Genomic DNA, 20,352 nt, shown 5'->3' with positions numbered 1-20,352 from the left:
TTTTTGTTCATTAAAGTAATCCAAAACTGGGATTGATATTTTAGCTTTTATTTTTACTTAAAGTACAATAACTTTTACCATTTTAATTTGTTTTAGTGCAAAAGGCATATCAGCAGTCAGCACTAACTGGTGACATGCCATTTGTACAAGTAAGCCATGTGTGACTAATATATAAACATACTTTATTAAATAACACCTCAAACTATCATACCCTGGATTCAAACCTATAACCTGTTGAATTCTAATCAAACACCCTAACCATGGAGCTACTTGATCCTGCATCTTTTCTAACCTCCAAACACAGATTCAGTTGCATTTTCCAGCGTGTTTTGTTTGCGCCTTTGCAAATGTCTTACATCGACAAACTTATTTAGTACTATTTTGCAAATAGGGTTACATTGTCGCAACATTGTGTTCCCTAATTGCTTGATTTTTTAAATGCAACAATTGATAAAGACACCTGATAATTGCTCTGTGGAGTCTTATTTTGTGTTTTGTGTTTAGTCTTTAGATCTGAATTTGAATGTACTTGTGAACTAACTTAATTTCCTACTTCTAAATTCATTCCTAAATTCACTACTTACATGAATCCTGTAGTTGGGCATTTTGGGACTTCGATTGTGGGCATTGTTTTGTGTCCAGACCAGCAGCAGGTGGTGTGCATTTGCTGGAAAGGCATCGAAGACCTCCGATATGCTGCATCTCCTGATGTGTGTCTCCCTCAAGTGGCTGTCAGCAAATGCCTGCTAGACACCCCATTCCAAGCTGATTGTGACATCATGGAACATGCATCATAGAACAGGCATGCTAAAACATGGGTCTTCAACCTGCGACCCTCCAGCTGCTGTGGAACTACACATCCCAGCATGCCCTGCCTCAGTTTTAGCATACCTTAATAGCAAAACTGTGGCAGGGCATGCTGGGATGTGTAGTTTCACAGCAGCTGGAGGGCCACAGGATGAAGACCCATGTGCTAGAGCCAAGCCGCAGGTACATTGAATGCTAGCAAGCTGAATATTTAAATCCTTTTTGTTCCGCAGCATTCCAATGCGGAAGATTCCATGGAACCAGAGATCCTTCCATTGAGAAGGACATGCTGCCTGGATGACTACACTGTGCAAATTAAATCACGGAGCCAGTTGGCTTGTGGGTGGCTCTGGTGACTGGGTGGTTGGGTGGGTGGTGTGTCGGAAGTGGAGCGCATGCAAATGATTGTGTATCATCCAGCTAGTGAGAGAGAAAACTCATGCAGGAGTGTGCCTGCTTGTCAGTGGGTTATGCACCTTGCCAGACGTTAAATCTACATAGAGCAGCTGGAGGGGACAAGAGCAGGTTTGCAAAATATAGATAGAAGAGCATATATGCTGGCGCATTCTCCATGATTGTGTCAGCTTATGTTTTGGTGCACTGCACTTTCCTCCACTAAGTTTTAGCCATTTTTGTTAAGCTCAAGTGTAGTTGCTTCTCGGCCTTTTGGCTGTGATCTTGTATCGTGGTTGAAGGGTCTGCTGGAGGGAGGGATTGTTTTCTTCATTGGCGAAAGACCAAAGATATTCCAGGATGGAAGGCTTGGGAACACTATCTGTTTTTCAGTTGTGGAAGAGCACAGAGGTCGGATTGGACTACATTCTATAGTAAAGGATATCTTTCTATTTATTGACCCTCCCCTTATATGTGTCTGTGTTACAATAAAGCTTCGGTTTTGTGAATCCCTCACCCTCTTACACTCCACACCCATAGCCTTATTAACTGTTGTATTATTGTATAGTTTAAATGTATAGTGCAGTTCATGATTTATAGTGTAGGCTGGCCTGTGCTGTAGTTCTGGAACTGTACTATACCGTCAGCATTTGTATTGTGTTTTGGCTGTGCTGCAACACTGTACTTATGTGTGTAATGTTTATGTATGTTTTTTTAATGTCAATAAAAACTGATTTTTCAAGCCAATATCTGAAAACAATCAATGTTTATCTTTGATGGCAATAAAAGTGGTATGATATTTGATGCTTTTGAAAGGCAATATCTGATATGTCCCCTATCTGGGAACCATATATTAAATGGCTTTTCAGAAAAGGGAGATGGGAGAAGAGCTTTCAGTACTTGTAGGACCGATGCACATAAAGAAGCAAAAAAACATACATAAACATTACACACATAAGTACCGCGTTGCGGCAATGCCAAAACACAATAGAAATGCTGACGGTATAGTACAGTTCAAGAACTACAGCACAGGCCAGCCTACACTATAAATCATGAACTGCACTATACATTTAAACTGTACAATAATACAACAGTTAATAAGGCTATGGGTGTGGAGTGTAAGAGGGTGAGGGAATCACAAGCCCGAAGCTTTATTGAAAGACTGACACATATAAGGGGAGGATTAATAAATAGAAAGACATCCTTTACTATAGAATGTAGTCCAATCCGGTCTTTCAACTCTTCCACAATTGAAAAACGGATAGTGTTCCCAAGCCTTCCATCCTGGAATATCTTTGGTCTTTCGCCAATGAAGAAAGCAATCCCTCCCTCCAGCAGACCCTTCAACCACAATACAAGATCACAGCCAAAAGGCCGAGAAGCAACTACACTTGAGCTTAACAAAAATGGCTAAAACTTAGTGGAGGAAAGTGCAGTGCACCAAAACATAAGCTGACACAATCATGGAGAATGCGCCAGCATATATGCTCTTCTATCTATATTTTGCAAACCTGCTCTTGTCCCCTCCAGCTGCTCTATGTAGATTTAACGTCTGGCAAGGTGCATAACCCACTGACAAGCAGGCACACTCCTGCATGAGTTTTCACTCTCACTAGCTGGATGATACACAATCATTTGCATGTGCTCCACCTCCGACACACCACCCACCCAACCACCCAGTCACCAGAGCCACCCACAAACCAACTGGCTCCGTGATTTAATTTGCACAGTGTAGTCATCCAGGCAGCATGTCCTTCTCAATGGAAGGATCTCTGGTTCCATGGAATCTTCCGCATTGGAATGCTGCGGAACAAAAAGGATTTAAATATTCAGCTTGCTAGCATTCAATGTACCTGCGGCTTGGCTCTAGCACATGGGTCTTCATCCTGTGGCCCTCCAGCTGCTGTGAAACTACACATCCCAGCATGCCCTGCCACAGTTTTGCTATAAGGTATGCTAAAACTGAGGCAGGGCATGCTGGGATGTGTAGTTCCACAGCAGCTGGAGGGTCGCAGGTTGAAGACCCATGTTTTAGCATGCCTGTTCTATGATGCATGTTCCGTGATGTCACAATCAGCTTGGAATGGGGTGTCTAGCAGGCATTTGCTGACAGCCACTTGAGGGAGACACACATCAGGAGATGCAGCATATCGGAGGTCTTCGATGCCTTTCCAGCAAATGCACACCACCTGCTGCTGGTCTGGACACAAAACAATGCCCACAATCGAAGTCCCAAAATGCCCAACTACAGGATTCATGTAAGTAGTGAATTTAGGAATGAATTTAGAAGTAGGAAATTAAGTTAGTTCACAAGTACATTCAAATTCAGATCTAAAGTCTAGGTAGGCCTCACGTCCTGGCAGCCGCCAGCATTTAAAAATGCCTTGATTAGAGGTACGGAATTAAATGTAGATAAGAAGTAGACACAAAATAAGACTCCGCAAAGCAGTTATCAGGTGTTTTTATCAATTGTTGCATTTAAAAAATCAAGCAATTAGGTTGCAACAATGTAACCCTATTTGCAAAATAGTACTAAATAAGTTTGTCGATGTAAGACATTTGCAAAGGCGCATCCAAAACACGCTGGAAAATGCAACTGAATCTGTTTTTGGAGGCTAGAATAGGAAATGTGCATCGGTCCTACAAGTACTGAAAGCTCTTCTCCCATCTCCCTTTTCTGAAAAGCCATTTAATATATGGTTCCCAGATAGGGGACATATCAGATATTGCCTTTCAAAAGCAGCAAATATCATACCACTTCTATTGCCATCAAAGATAAACATTGATTGTTTTCAGATATTGGATTGAAAAAGCAGTCTTTATTGACATAAAGAAGCAAAAAAACATACATAAACATTACACACATAAGTACTGTGTTGCAGCACAGCCAAAACACAATACAAATGCTGTCGGTATAGTACAGTTCAAGAACTACAGCACAGGTCAGCCTACACTATAAATCATGAACTGCACTATACATTTAAACAATACAATAGTTAATAAGGCTATGGGTGTGGAGTGTAAGAGGGTGACGGAATCACAAGCCCAAAGCTTTATTGAAAGACAGACACATATAAAGGGAGGATTAATAAATACAAAGATACCCTTTACTATAGAATGTAGTCCAATCCGGTCTTTCAACTCTTCCACAACTGAAAAACGGATAGTGTTCCCAAGCCTTCCATCCTGGAATATCTTCAGTCTCTCGCCAATGAAGAAAACAATCCCTCCAGCAGACTCTTCAACCACAATACAATATCACAGCCAAAAGAGCGAGAAGCAACTACACTTGCGTTTAAACAAAATGGCTAAAACTTAGTGGAGGAAAGTGCAGTGCACCAAAACATAAGCTGACACAATCATGGAGAATGCGCCAGCATATATGCTCTTCTGTCTATATTTTCCAAACCTGCTCTTGTCCCCTCCAGTTGCTCCATGTAGATTTGACGTCTGGCAAGGTGCATAACTCACTGACAAGCAGGCACACTCCTACATGAGTTTTCTCTCTCACTAGCTGGATGATACACATTCATTTGCATGTGCTCCACCTCCGACACACCGCCCACCCAACCACCCAGTCACCAGAGCCACCCACAAGCCAACTGGCTCCGTGATTTAATTTGCACAGTGCAGTCATCCAGGCAGCATGTCCTTCTCAATGGAATAATCTCTGGTTCCATGGAATCTTCCGCATTGGAATGCTGCGGAACAAAAAGGATTTAAACATTCAGCTTGCTAGCATTCAATGTACCTGCGGTTTGGTTCTAGCACATGGGTCTTCATCCTGTGGCCCTCCAGCTGCTGTGAAACTACACATCCCAGCATGCCCTGCCACAGTTTTGCTTTTAAGGTATGCTAAAACTGAGGCAGGGCATGCTGGGATATGTAGTTCCACAGCAGCTGGAGGGTCGCAGGTTGAAGACCCATGTTCTAGCATGCCTGTTCTATGATGCATGTTCCGTGATGTCACAATCAGCTTGGAATGGGGTGTCTAGCATGCATTTGCTGACAGCCACTTGAGGCAGACACACATCAGGAGATGCAGCATATCGGAGGTCTTCGATGCCTTTCCAGCAAATGCACACCACCAGCTGCTGGTCTGGGCACAAAACAATGCCCACAATTGAAGGCTCAAAATGCCCAACTACAGGATTAATGTAAGTAGTGAATTTAGGAATGAATTTAGAAGTAGGAAATTAAGTTAGTTCACAAGTACATTCAAATTCAGATCTAAAGACTAGGTAGGCCTCACGTCCTGGCAGCACCCAGCATTTAAAAATGCCTTGATTATAGGTAGGGAATTAAATGTAGATAAGAAGTAGACACAAAAGAAGACTCCACAGAGCAATTATCAGGTGTCTTTATCAATTTTTGCATTTAAAAAATCAAGCAATTAGGGAACACAATGTTGCGACAATGTAACCCTATTTGCAAAATAGTACTAAATAAGTTTGTCGATGTAAGACATTTGCAAAGGCGCAAACAAAACACGCTGGAAAATGCAACTGAATCTGTTTTTGGAGGTTAGAATAGATGCAGGATCAAGTAGCTCAATGGGTAGGGTGTTTGATTAGAATTTAACAGGTTTTAGGTTTGAATCCTGGGTATGATAGTTTGAGGTGTTATTTAATAAATTATGTTTATATATTAGTCACACATGGCTTACTTGTACAAATGGCATGTCACCAGTTAGTGCTGACTGCTGATATGCCATTTACACAAACATGCCATGTGTGACTGTATATGCATTTAAGGAGGGCACCCCTGCAATACCACAAACCATTGAGTGTCAAGTATACTAGATATATCTTCATATCTCATGTGCTTTCTCTGAGACCAATCTTGTTATGCCCCTTCCCCACAAGGCATGCGCCTTTTGTCCATATTGCAAAAATGGGGGGGAGGGCATATAATTCTCTGTCACAGGGCACCAAAAAGTCTAGTTATGGCTCTGGTATGCATTATGTAATCTGGCAGACCATCTCTCCAACACTGGCTGGTTGGAATAGAAATCCGGTTATCTATGTGAGCAAATGACCATCAACGATTTACTCTCAAACACTAAAAAATGGACAAAAATGGTCCCCTAAACAAATTGGTTAAATTTTGGGTTTAACCAATTTGTGTAATGACCATTTTTGACCACTTTTCTAGTGTTTGGGAGCAAATGGTTAATTGACATTTGCTCCTATACATTACCAGATTTTCATTCCAACCATCCAGACTGGATAGATAGCCTGACAGATAATTGTGTAGTGTACGCCCAGGATAACTGTTAGTCATGCTTTATTTTATGGCGGCACATAAATGGGTGGACAGATCCAGGGCAAGCACTGCCCACTCATGCATAGTTGTCAACTGATGTGAAGTTCCAGGGGGCAATCTCAGTTATAAAGGGAAGTATCTGGAAATTGTCCCTAGTTAAAAAAAAAAAAAAAATTTGATCAACTCCATTTATTTAGTATGATATCCCAGGTGATAGGATGCCGGCAGTCAGAACAACATACTTTATTAAATAACACATCTCAAACTACCATACCCAGGATTCAAACCTATAACCTGTTGAATTCTAATCAAACACCCTACCTATTGAGCTATTTGATCCTGCATAAAAATTGTGAACATTATATGAAGCTATTGGTACTTTGCAAAAAAAAAGAATCAGCATTACAACGCAGCAGATCCATGCAGTTTGCAGCCACACACTACATGTATCTGCTCAGCCACAATGCTGATTATTTCTTCACAAAGTACAAGGTGAGCTCCAAACAGAATTCTCTAGCTTAGAATTATACCTTTCTTTGCCAAACCTAGAAGTCGGGCCCCCCACCCTGGGATCCCCCAGAGGGAGGCCTGCACCGTCATGCGGCAGGCTTGTCCGTTTTGGAAGCAGGCTGATGGGCAGCCCAGGATTGCTTCAGTCTGGGCTTGGCAGGTCTGGAAACATGAGCTTGCTTTGGGTATGCCTGACCTTGGGTACGCTTTACCTGGAGGATGAAAGGGCCAAGAAAAGTACTTTTAGCCTTCTGCGTGGTAGGAGTCATACTAGGTAGGCAAGCTGTTTTAGCAGTAGCCAGATCAGCTACAATCTTATTGAGGTCTTCTCCAAAAGGAGATTCAACTGAGGCAGCACAAGGGAACTCTCATCTGGGGACAACAACTGCAGGGAGAACACATATTTTCAGATGAACATGGTAGGGCAGAAGGCTGCCTAATACTGAAGCACCCCCAAACAACAAATCAAATGCAACTTACTTGACAGAGATGTGCCTGAGCAACGGCCCTCCCCAGCCCTATCCCAAATCATACTTATTTTGCATAGGAGATACCATGGTCATGAAGATTGTTCTCCCAGGGTTAGGTTCATTCATTGCATTCTGGGTATGCTGACCCCTGTGATTTCCCCAAATGTGGGAAACTCGACTGCATTATTTGTGGTAGTGGGGGACTGTATTTGTGCTTTCCTCTGGTCAGCTCTGGTAAAATTCAGATTTCTTTGTCTCAGATCTTCCTCTAGCCTTGTTCTTCTTTCGAGAGTTCCCTTGTGCTGCCTCAGTTGGATCTCCTTCACTTGACAGGGGGGTGCCCGAGCAGCGACCCTCCCCAGCTCTAGCCCAACTCCTACTTACCTGCCAGGTGAGATACTATGATCATGAAGTTGCTTCTCCCAGGGCAAGGCTCACCCATTGCACTCTGGGTGTGCTGCCCCTGCGATTTCCCCAAATGTGGGAAACTTGACTGCATAATTTGAGTTTTCCCTGGTCGGCTCTCATGTAATTCAGATCTCTTTGTCTCAGGTCTCTCTCCAGCCTAGTTTGCTGTCTGGTTCCACTTCTTTTTTCTTGAGCCCCTCCCTTCTATACCCTTGTGCACTATCCTGACTTCTCCTCCCGTCTGCTTACTTTGTGCCTCCCAATGCACAATGCAAACTACGGGTAGTGCTGCAGGGCCCACACCCTTTTACTTGCTTTACAGAGCAGCTCTGGAGCTGTTACAGTGCCCAGCTGCTGCAAGAAATCAGCTTGAATGCTTCAGGGGCTGGGGAATGGCCAACATGAGCCCCACACCGAAGGAGGGTGGGGGTGCTTAATGCCAACTAGGGGTCATCCAAGCACCACAAAAGGCCTCCATGCCCTGCACGCTCCTTTTCTCTTTTCATATGCAGACAAGGGTTGAAGCCACCTTTGACCCACTGCTTGGATGACATCACCATATTCAATTCCATCTGCTGCAGGCCATCCCCCAGGAATGCTTGCACTAGTTGTTGCATTTGGTTTGTTGTTTGGGGGTGCTTCAGTATTAGGCAGCCTTCTGCCACCCCATGTTCATCTGAAAATATGTGTTCTCCCTGCAGTTGTTGTCCCCAGATGAGAGTTCCCTTGTGCTGCCTCAGTTGAATCTCCTTTACTTGACAGAGATGTGCCTGAGCAGCGGCCCTCCCCAGCTCTATCCCAAATCATACTTATTTTGCATAGGAGATACTATTGTCATGAAGATTGTTTTCCCAGGGTGAGGTTCATTCATTGCATTCTGGGTATGCTGACCCCTGTGATTTCCCCAAATGTGGGAAACTCGACTGCATTATTTGTGGTAGTGGTGGACTGTGTTTGTGCTTTCCTCTGGTCAGCTCTGGTAAAGTCAGATTTCTTTGTCTCAGATCTTCCTCTAGCCTTGTTCTTCTTTTGAGAGTTCCCTTGTGCTGCCTCAGTTGGATCTCCTTCACTTGAAAGGTAGTGCCCGAGCAGCGACCCTCCCCAGCTCTAGCCCAACTCCTACTAACCTGCCAGGTGAGATACTATGATCATGAAGGTGCTTCTCCCAGGGCAAGGCTCACCCATTGCACTCTGGGTGTGCTGCCCCTTGCGATTTCCCCAAATGTGGGAAACTTGACTGCATAATTTGTGTTTCCCCTGGACGGCTCTCGTATAATTCAGATCTCTTTGTCTCAGGTCTCTCTCCAGCCTAGTATGCTGTCTGTTTCCACTTCTCTTTTCTTGAGCCCCTCCCTTCTATAACCTTGTGCACTATCCTGACTTCTCCTCCCGTCTGCTTACTTTGTGCCTTCCAATGCACAATGCAAACTACAGGTAGTGCTGCAGGGCCCACACCCTTTTACTTGCCTTACAGAGCAGCTCTGGAGCTGTTACAGTACCCAGCTGCTGCAAGAAATCAGCTTGAATGCTTCAGGGGCTGGGGCATGGCCAACATGAGCCCCACACCGAAGGAGGGTGGGGGTGTTTAATGCGAACTAGGGGTCATCCAAGCGTCGCAAAAGGCCGCCATGCCCTGCATATCCCTTTTCTCTTTTCATAAGCAGACGAGGGTTGAAGCCAACTTTGACCCACTGCTTGGATGACATCACTTGCTGCCTTTCCAATGAAGCAAGTTTAATTTAGTAATAGGTGAAAAACCATCCCTACAAAGGTGTTAATCAGATACTTGGCTTTGTGGACACTTTTCAGAGAACAAATTAGTTAGCATAAAAATAAAGCCAGAAAATGAAGAGCTGTTTAATCACTCAATTGGATTTTTCTGCAAGCGTATTTCTTTTTCTCTGCAACCCACTGCTAAGTTGTGCTTCCTAGCTGTTCTTTTATAAAATCACTTAATCAAATCTAACTCTGATTACATCAGAGAAGGCCAGGTACCCTACACCATAAGAGGGGGTTTGAAATTTTGACTTGTCTACTTAAAGATCACCAAAATCTGATGACAAGGTCAATAACATCCCTGGGTGGGATTGAACCACCAACCCTTTGGTTAATAACCAAACACACTAACCGATTGCACCACCGAGACACTTTGCAAAAGTACATACTGACAAAGGTTAATAAGCATTCATCTAGAACGTTTCCTAGAAAACTTTAAAAAGTCAATAATCTGGAGAGTTTTTGTAAGATGTTTCTTCCATCAACCAATGAAGAAACGCATTGGTACTTTCCCATGATGAGTGAGTGCTTCAGGATCTCTTGCACTTACATGTGCAGCAGAGTACTGCAATGGAAGCATGCTGGGCCCCTTAACCCAGAGGTAGGCAGATTGAAACTATCCTCTGCTATATGCATTTTTTTTTTTGTTAATTAAAGTAATCCAAAACTGGGATTGATATTTTTGCTCTTTTATTTTTACTTAAAGTACAATAACTTTTACCATTTTAATTTGTTTTAATAGTATATTGACAGTATTGTTTTCTTTCAAAAATCCACTTAATTTTCTTTACCCTATTATTAAAATGGTAATTGACAAAAACAAACTACATTGTCACCAGAAGAGCAATACAAAATGTACAAGTGATATATTAAAATCATCTTTCCAGCTTGAATTTCAATGATGCATTGGGGCAACGATTTTGTGAGAAACATCTTCACCCTTAAATAAAGATTTTCTTAATTCCTTACCTGTGTGCTAATTAGATATCACCTTGTTTTCACATTAAACAGACTTCCACATGAGAAAGCAGCAAGGATGCAGTGGCGTTAATGTTTCCTGGTGTCAACCTGTATTATTTCAGTAGATATTGAAATGAGGATGCATCTTGCTGCCTTTCCAATGAAGCAAGTTTAATTTAGTAATAGGTGAAAAACCATCCCTACAAAGATGTTAATCAGATACTTGGCTTTGTGGACACTTTTCAGAGAACAAATTTGTTAGCATAAAAATAAAGCCAGAAAATGAAGAGCTGTTTAATCACTCAATTTGATTTTTTTGCCAGCATATTTCTTTTTCTCTGCAAACCACTGCTAAATTGTGCTTCCTAGCTGTTTTTATAAAATCACTGAATCAAATCTAACTCTGATTACATCAGAGAAGGCCAGGTACCCTACACCATAACAGGGGTTTTTGAAATTTTGACTTGTCTACTTAAAGATCACCAAAATCTGATAACAAGGTCAATTACATCCCTGGGTGGGATTGAACCACCAACCTTTTGGTTAATAGCTGTACACACTAACTGATTGCGCCACAGCGACACTTTGCAAAAGTACATACTGACAAAGGCTAATAAGCATTCATCTAGAACGTTTCCTAGAAAAACTTTAAATAGTCAATAATCTGGAGAGTTTTTGTAAGATGTTTCTTCCATCAACCAATGAAGAAACACATTGGTACTTTCCCATGATGAGTGAGTGCTTCAGGATCTCTTGCAATTACATGTGCAGCAGAGTACTGTAATGGAAGCATGCTGGGTCCATAGCCCAGAGGTAGGCAGATTGAAACTATCCTCTGCTATATGCGTTTTTTTTTTGTTAATTAAAGTAATCCAAAACTGGGATTGATATTTTTGCTCTTTTATTTTTACTTAAAGTACAATAACTTTTACCATTTTCATTTGTTTTAATAGTATATTGACAGTATTGTTTTCTTTCAAAAATCCACTTAATTTTCTTTACCCGATTATTAAAATGGTAATTGACAAAAACAAACTACATTGTCACCAGAAGAGCAATACAAAATGTACAAGTGATATATTAAAATCATCTTTCCAGCTTGAATTTCAATGATGCATTGGGGCAACGATTTTGTGAGAAACATCTTCACCCTTAAATAAAGATTTTCTTAATTCCTTACCTGTGTGCTAATTAGATATCACCTTGTTTTCACATTAAACAGACTTCCACATGAGAAAGCACAAAGGATGCAGTGGCGTTAATGTTTCCTGGTGTCAACCTGTATTATTTCAGTAGATATTGAAATGAGGATGCATCTTGCTGCCTTTCCAATGAAGCAAGTTTAATTTAGTAATAGGTTAAAAACCATCCCTACAAATGTGTTAATCAGAAACTTGGCTTTGTGGACACTTTTCAGAGAACAAATTTGTTAGCATAAAAATAAAGCCAGAAAATGAAAAGCTGTTTAATCACTCAATTGGATTTTTTTGCCAGCATATTTCTTTTTCTCTGCAACCCACTGCTAAATTGTGCTTCCTAGCTGTTTTTATAAAATCACTGAATCAAATCTAACTCTGATTACATCAGAGAAGGCCAGGTACCCTACACCATAAGAGGGGGTTTGAAATTTTCACTTGTCTACATAAAGATCACCAAAATCTGATAACAAGGTCAATTACGTCCCTGGGTGGGATTGAACCACCAACCTTTTGGTTAATAGCCTTACACAGTAACTGATTGCGCCACAGCAACACTTTGTAAAAGTCCATACTGACAAAGGCTAATAAGCATTCATCTAGAACGATTCCTAGAAACATTTTAAAAAGTCAATAATGTGGAGAGTTTTTGTAAGATGTTTCTTCCATCAACCAATGAAGAAACACATTGGTACTTTCCCATGATGAGTGAGTGCTTCAGGATCTCTTGCACTTACATGTGCAGCAGAGTACTGTAATGGAAGCATGCTGGGTCCATAACCCAGAGGTAGGCAGATTGAAACTATCCTTTGCTATATGCATTTTTTTTTTTGTTCATTAAAGTAATCCAAAACTGGGATTGATATTTTAGCTTTTATTTTTACTTAAAGTACAATAACTTTTACCATTTTAATTTGTTTTAGTGCAAATGGCATATCAGCAGTCAGCACTAACTGGTGACATGCCATTTGTACAAGTAAGCCATGTGTGACTAATATATAAACATGCTTTATTAAATAACACCTCAAACTATCATACCCAGGATTCAAACCTATAACCTGTTGAATTCTAATCAAACACCCTACCCATGGAGCTACTTGATCCTGCATCTTTTCTAACCTCCAAAAACAGATTCAGTTGCATTTTCCAGCGTGTTTTGTTTGCGCCTTTGCAAATGTCTTACATCGACAAACTTATTTAGTACTATTTTGCAAATAGGGTTACATTGTCGCAACATTGTGTTCCCTAATTGCTTGATTTTTTAAATGCAACAATTGATAAAGACACCTGATAATTGCTCTGTGGAGTCTTATTTTGTGTTTTGTGTTTAGTCTTTAGATCTGAATTTGAATGTACTTGTGAACTAACTTAATTTCCTACTTCTAAATTCATTCCTAAATTCACTACTTACATGAATACTGTAGTTGGGCATTTTGGGACTTCGATTGTGGGCATTGTTTTGTGTCCAGACCAGCAGCAGGTGGTGTGCATTTGCTGGAAAGGCATCGAAGACCTCCGATATGCTGCATCTCCTGATGTGTGTCTCCCTCAAGTGGCTGTCAGCAAATGCCTGCTAGACACCCCATTCCAAGCTGATTGTGACATCATGGAACATGCATCATAGAACAGGCATGCTAAAACATGGGTCTTCAACCTGCGACCCTCCAGCTGCTGTGGAACTACACATCCCAGCATGCCCTGCCTCAGTTTTAGCATACCTTAATAGCAAAACTGTGGCAGGGCATGCTGGGATGTGTAGTTTCACAGCAGCTGGAGGGCCACAGGATGAAGACCCATGTGCTAGAGCCAAGCCGCAGGTACATTGAATGCTAGCAAGCTGAATATTTAAATCCTTTTTGTTCCGCAGCATTCCAATGCGGAAGATTCCATGGAACCAGAGATCCTTCCATTGAGAAGGACATGCTGCCTGGATGACTACACTGTGCAAATTAAATCACGGAGCCAGTTGGCTTGTGGGTGGCTCTGGTGACTGGGTGGTTGGGTGGGTGGTGTGTCGGAAGTGGAGCGCATGCAAATGATTGTGTATCATCCAGCTAGTGAGAGAGAAAACTCATGCAGGAGTGTGCCTGCTTGTCAGTGGGTTATGCACCTTGCCAGACGTTAAATCTACATAGAGCAGCTGGAGGGGACAAGAGCAGGTTTGCAAAATATAGATAGAAGAGCATATATGCTGGCGCATTCTCCATGATTGTGTCAGCTTATGTTTTGGTGCACTGCACTTTCCTCCACTAAGTTTTAGCCATTTTTGTTAAGCTCAAGTGTAGTTGCTTCTCGGCCTTTTGGCTGTGATCTTGTATCGTGGTTGAAGGGTCTGCTGGAGGGAGGGATTGTTTTCTTCATTGGCGAAAGACCAAAGATATTCCAGGATGGAAGGCTTGGGAACACTATCTGTTTTTCAGTTGTGGAAGAGCACAGAGGTCGGATTGGACTACATTCTATAGTAAAGGATATCTTTCTATTTATTGACCCTCCCCTTATATGTGTCTGTGTTACAATAAAGCTTCGGTTTTGTGAATCCCTCACCCTCTTACACTCCACACCCATAGCCTTATTAACTGTTGTATTATTGTATACTTTAAATGTATAGTGCAGTTCATGATTTATAGTGTAGACTGGCCTGTGCTGTAGTTCTTGAACTGTACTATACCGTCAGCATTTGTATTGTGTTTTGGCTGTGCTGCAACACTGTATTTATGTGTGCAATGTTTATGTATGTTTTTTTTTTATGTCAATAAAGACTGCTTTTTCAAGCCAATATCTGAAAACAATCAATGTTTATCTTTGATGGCAATAAAAGTGGTATGATATTTGATGCTTTTGAAATCCAATATCTGATATGTCCCCTATCTGGGAACCATATATTAAATGGCTTTTCAGAAAAGGGAGATGGGAGAAGAGCTTTCATTACTTGTAGGACCGATGCACATAAAGAAGCAAAAAAACATACATAAACATTACACACATAAGTACCGCGTTGCGGCACAGCCAAAACACAATAGAAATGCTGATGGTATAGTACAGTTCAAGAACTACAGCACAGGCCAGCCTACACTATAAATCATGAACTGCACTATACATTTAAACTGTACAATAATACAACAGTTAATAAGGCTATGGGTGTGGAGTGTAAGAGGGTGAGGGAATCACAAGCCCGAAGCTTTATTGAAAGACTGACACATATAAGGGGAGGTTTAATAAATAGAAAGACATCCTTTACTATAGAATGTAGTCCAATCCGACCTCTGTGCTCTTCCACAACTGAAAAACAGATAGTGTTCCCAAGCCTTCCATCCTGGAATATCTTTGGTCTTTCGCCAATGAAGAAAGCAATCCCTCCCTCCAGCAGACCCTTCAACCACAATACAAGATCACAGCCAAAAGGCCGAGAAGCAACTACACTTGAGCTTAACAAAAATGGCTAAAACTTAGTGGAGGAAAGTGCAGTGCACCAAAACATAAGCTGACACAATCATGGAGAATGCGCCAGCATATATGCTCTTCTATCTATATTTTGCAAACATGCTCTTGTCCCCTCCAGCTGCTCTATGTAGATTTAACGTCTGGCAAGGTGCATAACCCACTGACAAGCAGGCACACTCCTGCATGAGTTTTCACTCTCACTAGCTGGATGATACACAATCATTTGCATGTGCTCCACCTCCGACACACCACCCACCCAACCACCCAGTCACCAGAGCCACCCACAAACCAACTGGCTCCGTGATTTAATTTGCACAGTGTAGTCATCCAGGCAGCATGTCCTTCTCAATGGAAGGATCTCTGGTTCCATGGAATCTTCCGCATTGGAATGCTGCGGAACAAAAAGGATTTAAATATTCAGCTTGCTAGCATTCAATGTACCTGCGGCTTGGCTCTAGCACATGGGTCTTCATCCTGTGGCCCTCCAGCTGCTGTGAAACTACACATCCCAGCACGCCCTGCCACAGTTTTGCTATAAGGTATGCTAAAACTGAGGCAGGGCATGCTGGGATGTGTAGTTCCACAGCAGCTGGAGGGTCGCAGGTTGAAGACCCATGTTTTAGCATGCCTGTTCTATGATGCATGTTCCGTGATGTCACAATCAGCTTGGAATGGGGTGTCTAGCAGGCATTTGCTGACAGCCACTTGAGGGAGACACACATCAGGAGATGCAGCATATCGGAGGTCTTCGATGCCTTTCCAGCAAATGCACACCACCTGCTGCTGGTCTGGACACAAAACAATGCCCACAATCGAAGTCCCAAAATGCCCAACTACAGGATTCATGTAAGTAGTGAATTTAGGAATGAATTTAGAAGTAGGAAATTAAGTTAGTTCACAAGTACATTCAAATTCAGATCTAAAGTCTAGGTAGGCCTCACGTCCTGGCAGCCGCCAGCATTTAAAAATGCCTTGATTAGAGGTACGGAATTAAATGTAGATAAGAAGTAGACACAAAATAAGACTCCGCAGAGCAGTTATCAGGTGTTTTTATCAATTGTTGCATTTAAAAAATCAAGCAATTAGGGAACACAATGTTGCAACAATGTAACCCTATTTGCAAAATAGTACTAAATAAGTTTGTCGATGTAAGACATTTGCAAAGGCGCATCCAAAACACGCTGGAAAATGCAACTGAATCTGTTTTTGGAGGCTAGAATAGGAAATGTGCATCGGTCCTACAAGTACTGAAAGCTCTTCTCCCATCTCCCTTTTCTGAAAAGCCATTTAATATATGGTTCCCAGATAGGGGACATATCAGATATTGCCTTTCAAAAGCAGCAAATATCATACCACTTCTATTGCCATCAAAGATAAACATTGATTGTTTTCAGATATTGGATTGAAAAAGCAGTCTTTATTGACATAAAGAAGCAAAAAAACATACATAAACATTACACACATAAGTACTGTGTTGCAGCACAGCCAAAACACAATACAAATGCTGTCGGTATAGTACAGTTCAAGAACTACAGTACAGGTCAGCCTACACTATAAATCATGAACTGCACTATACATTTAAACAATACAATAGTTAATAAGGCTATGGGTGTGGAGTGTAAGAGGGTGACGGAATCACAAGCCCAAAGCTTTATTGAAAGACAGACACATATAAAGGGAGGATTAATAAATACAAAGATACCCTTTACTATAGAATGTAGTCCAATCCGGTCTTTCAACTCTTCCACAACTGAAAAACGGATAGTGTTCCCAAGCCTTCCATCCTGGAATATCTTCAGTCTCTCGCCAATGAAGAAAACAATCCCTCCAGCAGACTCTTCAACCACAATACAATATCACAGCCAAAAGAGCGAGAAGCAACTACACTTGCGTTTAAACAAAATGGCTAAAACTTAGTGGAGGAAAGTGCAGTGCACCAAAACATAAGCTGACACAATCATGGAGAATGCGCCAGCATATATGCTCTTCTGTGTATATTTTCCAAACCTGCTCTTGTCCCCTCCAGTTGCTCCATGTAGATTTGACGTCTGGCAAGGTGCATAACTCACTGACAAGCAGGCACACTCCTGCATGAGTTTTCTCTCTCACTAGCTGGATGATACACATTCATTTGCATGTGCTCCACCTCCGACACACCGCCCACCCAACCACCCAGTCACCAGAGCCACCCACAAGCCAACTGGCTCCGTGATTTAATTTGCACAGTGCAGTCATCCAGGCAGCATGTCCTTCTCAATGGAATAATCTCTGGTTCCATGGAATCTTCCGCATTGGAATGCTGCGGAACAAAAAGGATTTAAACATTCAGCTTGCTAGCATTCAATGTACCTGCGGTTTGGTTCTAGCACATGGGTCTTCATCCTGTGGCCCTCCAGCTGCTGTGAAACTACACATCCCAGCATGCCCTGCCACAGTTTTGCTATTAAGGTATGCTAAAACTGAGGCAGGGCATGCTGGGATATGTAGTTCCACAGCAGCTGGAGGGTCGCAGGTTGAAGACCCATGTTCTAGCATGCCTGTTCTATGATGCATGTTCCGTGATGTCACAATCAGCTTGGAATGGGGTGTCTAGCATGCATTTGCTGACAGCCACTTGAGGCAGACACACATCAGGAGATGCAGCATATCGGAGGTCTTCGATGCCTTTCCAGCAAATGCACACCACCAGCTGCTGGTCTGGACACAAAACAATGCCCACAATTGAAGGCTCAAAATGCCCAACTACAGGATTAATGTAAGTAGTGAATTTAGGAATGAGTTTAGAAGTAGGAAATTAAGTTAGTTCACAAGTACATTCAAATTCAGATCTAAAGACTAGGTAGGCCTCACGTCCTGGCAGCACCCAGCATTTAAAAATGCCTTGATTATAGGTAGGGAATTAAATGTAGATAAGAAGTAGACACAAAAGAAGACTCCACAGAGCAATTATCAGGTGTCTTTATCAATTTTTGCATTTAAAAAATCAAGCAATTAGGGAACAGAATGTTGCGACAATGTAACCCTATTTGCAAAATAGTACTAAATAAGTTTGTCGATGTAAGACATTTGCAAAGGGGCAAACAAAACACGCTGGAAAATGCAACTGAATCTGTTTTTGGAGGTTAGAATAGATGCAGGATCAAGTAGCTCAATGGGTAGGGTGTTTGATTAGAATTTAACAGGTTATAGGTTTGAATCCTGGGTATGATAGTTTGAGGTGTTATTTAATAAAGTATGTTTATATATTAGTCACACATGGCTTACTTGTACAAATGGCATGTCACCAGTTAGTGCTGACTGCTGATATGCCATTTACACAAACATGCCATGTGTGACTGTATATGCATTTAAGGAGGGCACCCCTGCAATACCACAAACCATTGAGTGTCAAGTATACTAGATATATCTTCATATCTCATGTGCTTTCTCTGAGACCAATCTTGTTATGCCCCTTCCCCACAAGGCATGCGCCTTTTGTCCATATTGCAAAAATGGGGGGGAGGGCATATAATTCTCTGTCACAGGGCACCAAAAAGTCTAGTTATGGCTCTGGTATGCATTATGTAATCTGGCAGACCATCTCTCCAACACTGGCTGGTTGGAATAGAAATCCGGTTATCTATGTGAGCAAATGACCATCAACGATTTACTCTCAAACACTAAAAAATGGACAAAAATGGTCCCCTAAACAAATTGGTTAAATTTTGGGTTTAACCAATTTGTGTAATGACCATTTTTGACCACTTTTCTAGTGTTTGGGAGCAAATGGTTAATTGACATTTGCTCCTATACATTACCAGATTTTCATTCCATCCATCCAGACTGGATAGATAGCCTGACAGATAATTGTGTAGTGTACGCCCAGGATAACTGTTAGTCATGCTTTATTTTATGGCGGCACATAAATGGGTGGACAGATCCAGGGCAAGCACTGCCCACTCATGCATAGTTGTCAACTGATGTGAAGTTCCAGGGGGCAATCTCAGTTATAAAGAGAAGTATCTGGAAATTGTCCCTAGTTAAAAAAAAAAAAAAAAAATTTATCAACTCCATTTATTTAGTATGATATCCCAGGTGATAGGATGCCGGCAGTCAGAACAACATACTTTATTAAATAACACATCTCAAACTACCATACCCAGGATTCAAACCTATAACCTGTTGAATTCTAATCAAACACCCTACCTATTGAGCTATTTGATCCTGCATAAAAATTGTGAACATTATATGAAGCTATTGGTACTTTGCAAAAAAAAAAGAATCAGCATTACAACGCAGCAGATCCATGCAGTTTGCAGCCACACACTACATGTATCTGCTCAGCCACAATGCTGATTATTTCTTCACAAAGTACAAGGTGAGCTCCAAACAGAATTCTCTAGCTTAGAATTATACCTTTCTTTGCCAAACCTAGAAGTCGGGCCCCCCACCCTGGGATCCCCCAGAGGGAGGCCTGCACCGTCATGCGGCAGGCTTGTCCGTTTTGGAAGCAGGCTGATGGGCAGCCCAGGATTGCTTCAGTCTGGGCTTGGCAGGTCTGGAAACATGAGCTTGCTTTGGGTATGCCTGACCTTGGGTACGCTTTACCTGGAGGATGAAAGGGCAAAGAAAAGTACTTTTAGCCTTCTGCGTGGTAGGAGTCATACTAGGTAGGCAAGCTGTTTTAGCAGTAGCCAGATCAGCTACAATCTTATTGAGGTCTTCTCCAAAAGGAGATTCAACTGAGGCAGCACAAGGGAACTCTCATCTGGGGACAACAACTGCAGGGAGAACACATATTTTCAGATGAACATGGTAGGGCAGAAGGCTGCCTAATACTGAAGCACCCCCAAACAACAAATCAAATGCAACTTACTTGACAGAGATGTGCCTGAGCAACGGCCCTCCCCAGCCCTATCCCAAATCATACTTATTTTGCATAGGAGATACCATGGTCATGAAGATTGTTCTCCCAGGGTTAGGTTCATTCATTGCATTCTGGGTATGCTGACCCCTGTGATTTCCCCAAATGTGGGAAACTCGACTGCATTATTTGTGGTAGTGGGGGACTGTGTTTGTGCTTTCCTCTGGTCAGCTCTGGTAAAAGTCAGATTTCTTTGTCTCAGATCTTCCTCTAGCCTTGTTCT

At 41.9% G+C, this 20,352-nt stretch overlaps 5 non-coding genes across 5 annotated transcripts; all 5 read left to right on the top strand.

Annotated features, from left to right (window-relative positions):
* The first annotated feature begins 7,505 nt into the window (after positions 1–7,505).
* LOC135016076 (U1 spliceosomal RNA) lies at positions 7,506–7,669 on the top strand. Its single transcript, XR_010214221.1, has one exon. It is a non-coding gene; the product is annotated as a U1 spliceosomal RNA (small nuclear RNA).
* A 152-nt stretch (positions 7,670–7,821) lies between these two features.
* Positions 7,822–7,984, top strand: LOC135015927 (U1 spliceosomal RNA). The gene has a single exon (XR_010214096.1). It is a non-coding gene; the product is annotated as a U1 spliceosomal RNA (small nuclear RNA).
* A 674-nt stretch (positions 7,985–8,658) lies between these two features.
* Positions 8,659–8,822, top strand: LOC135015786 (U1 spliceosomal RNA). The gene has a single exon (XR_010213970.1). It is a non-coding gene; the product is annotated as a U1 spliceosomal RNA (small nuclear RNA).
* Positions 8,823–8,972: 150 nt separating this feature from the next.
* LOC135015851 (U1 spliceosomal RNA) lies at positions 8,973–9,136 on the top strand. Its single transcript, XR_010214031.1, has one exon. It is a non-coding gene; the product is annotated as a U1 spliceosomal RNA (small nuclear RNA).
* Positions 9,137–20,131: 10,995 nt separating this feature from the next.
* LOC135015757 (U1 spliceosomal RNA) lies at positions 20,132–20,295 on the top strand. The gene has a single exon (XR_010213943.1). It is a non-coding gene; the product is annotated as a U1 spliceosomal RNA (small nuclear RNA).
* The last annotated feature ends 57 nt before the right edge of the window (positions 20,296–20,352 follow it).

This window comes from Pseudophryne corroboree, unplaced genomic scaffold (assembly GCF_028390025.1).
Source record: "Pseudophryne corroboree isolate aPseCor3 unplaced genomic scaffold, aPseCor3.hap2 scaffold_298, whole genome shotgun sequence".
Classification (NCBI taxonomy): Eukaryota; Metazoa; Chordata; class Amphibia; order Anura; family Myobatrachidae; genus Pseudophryne; species Pseudophryne corroboree.
The sequence above is the reverse complement of the archived record's forward strand: the minus strand, read 5'-3'. Positions and strand labels throughout refer to the sequence as shown.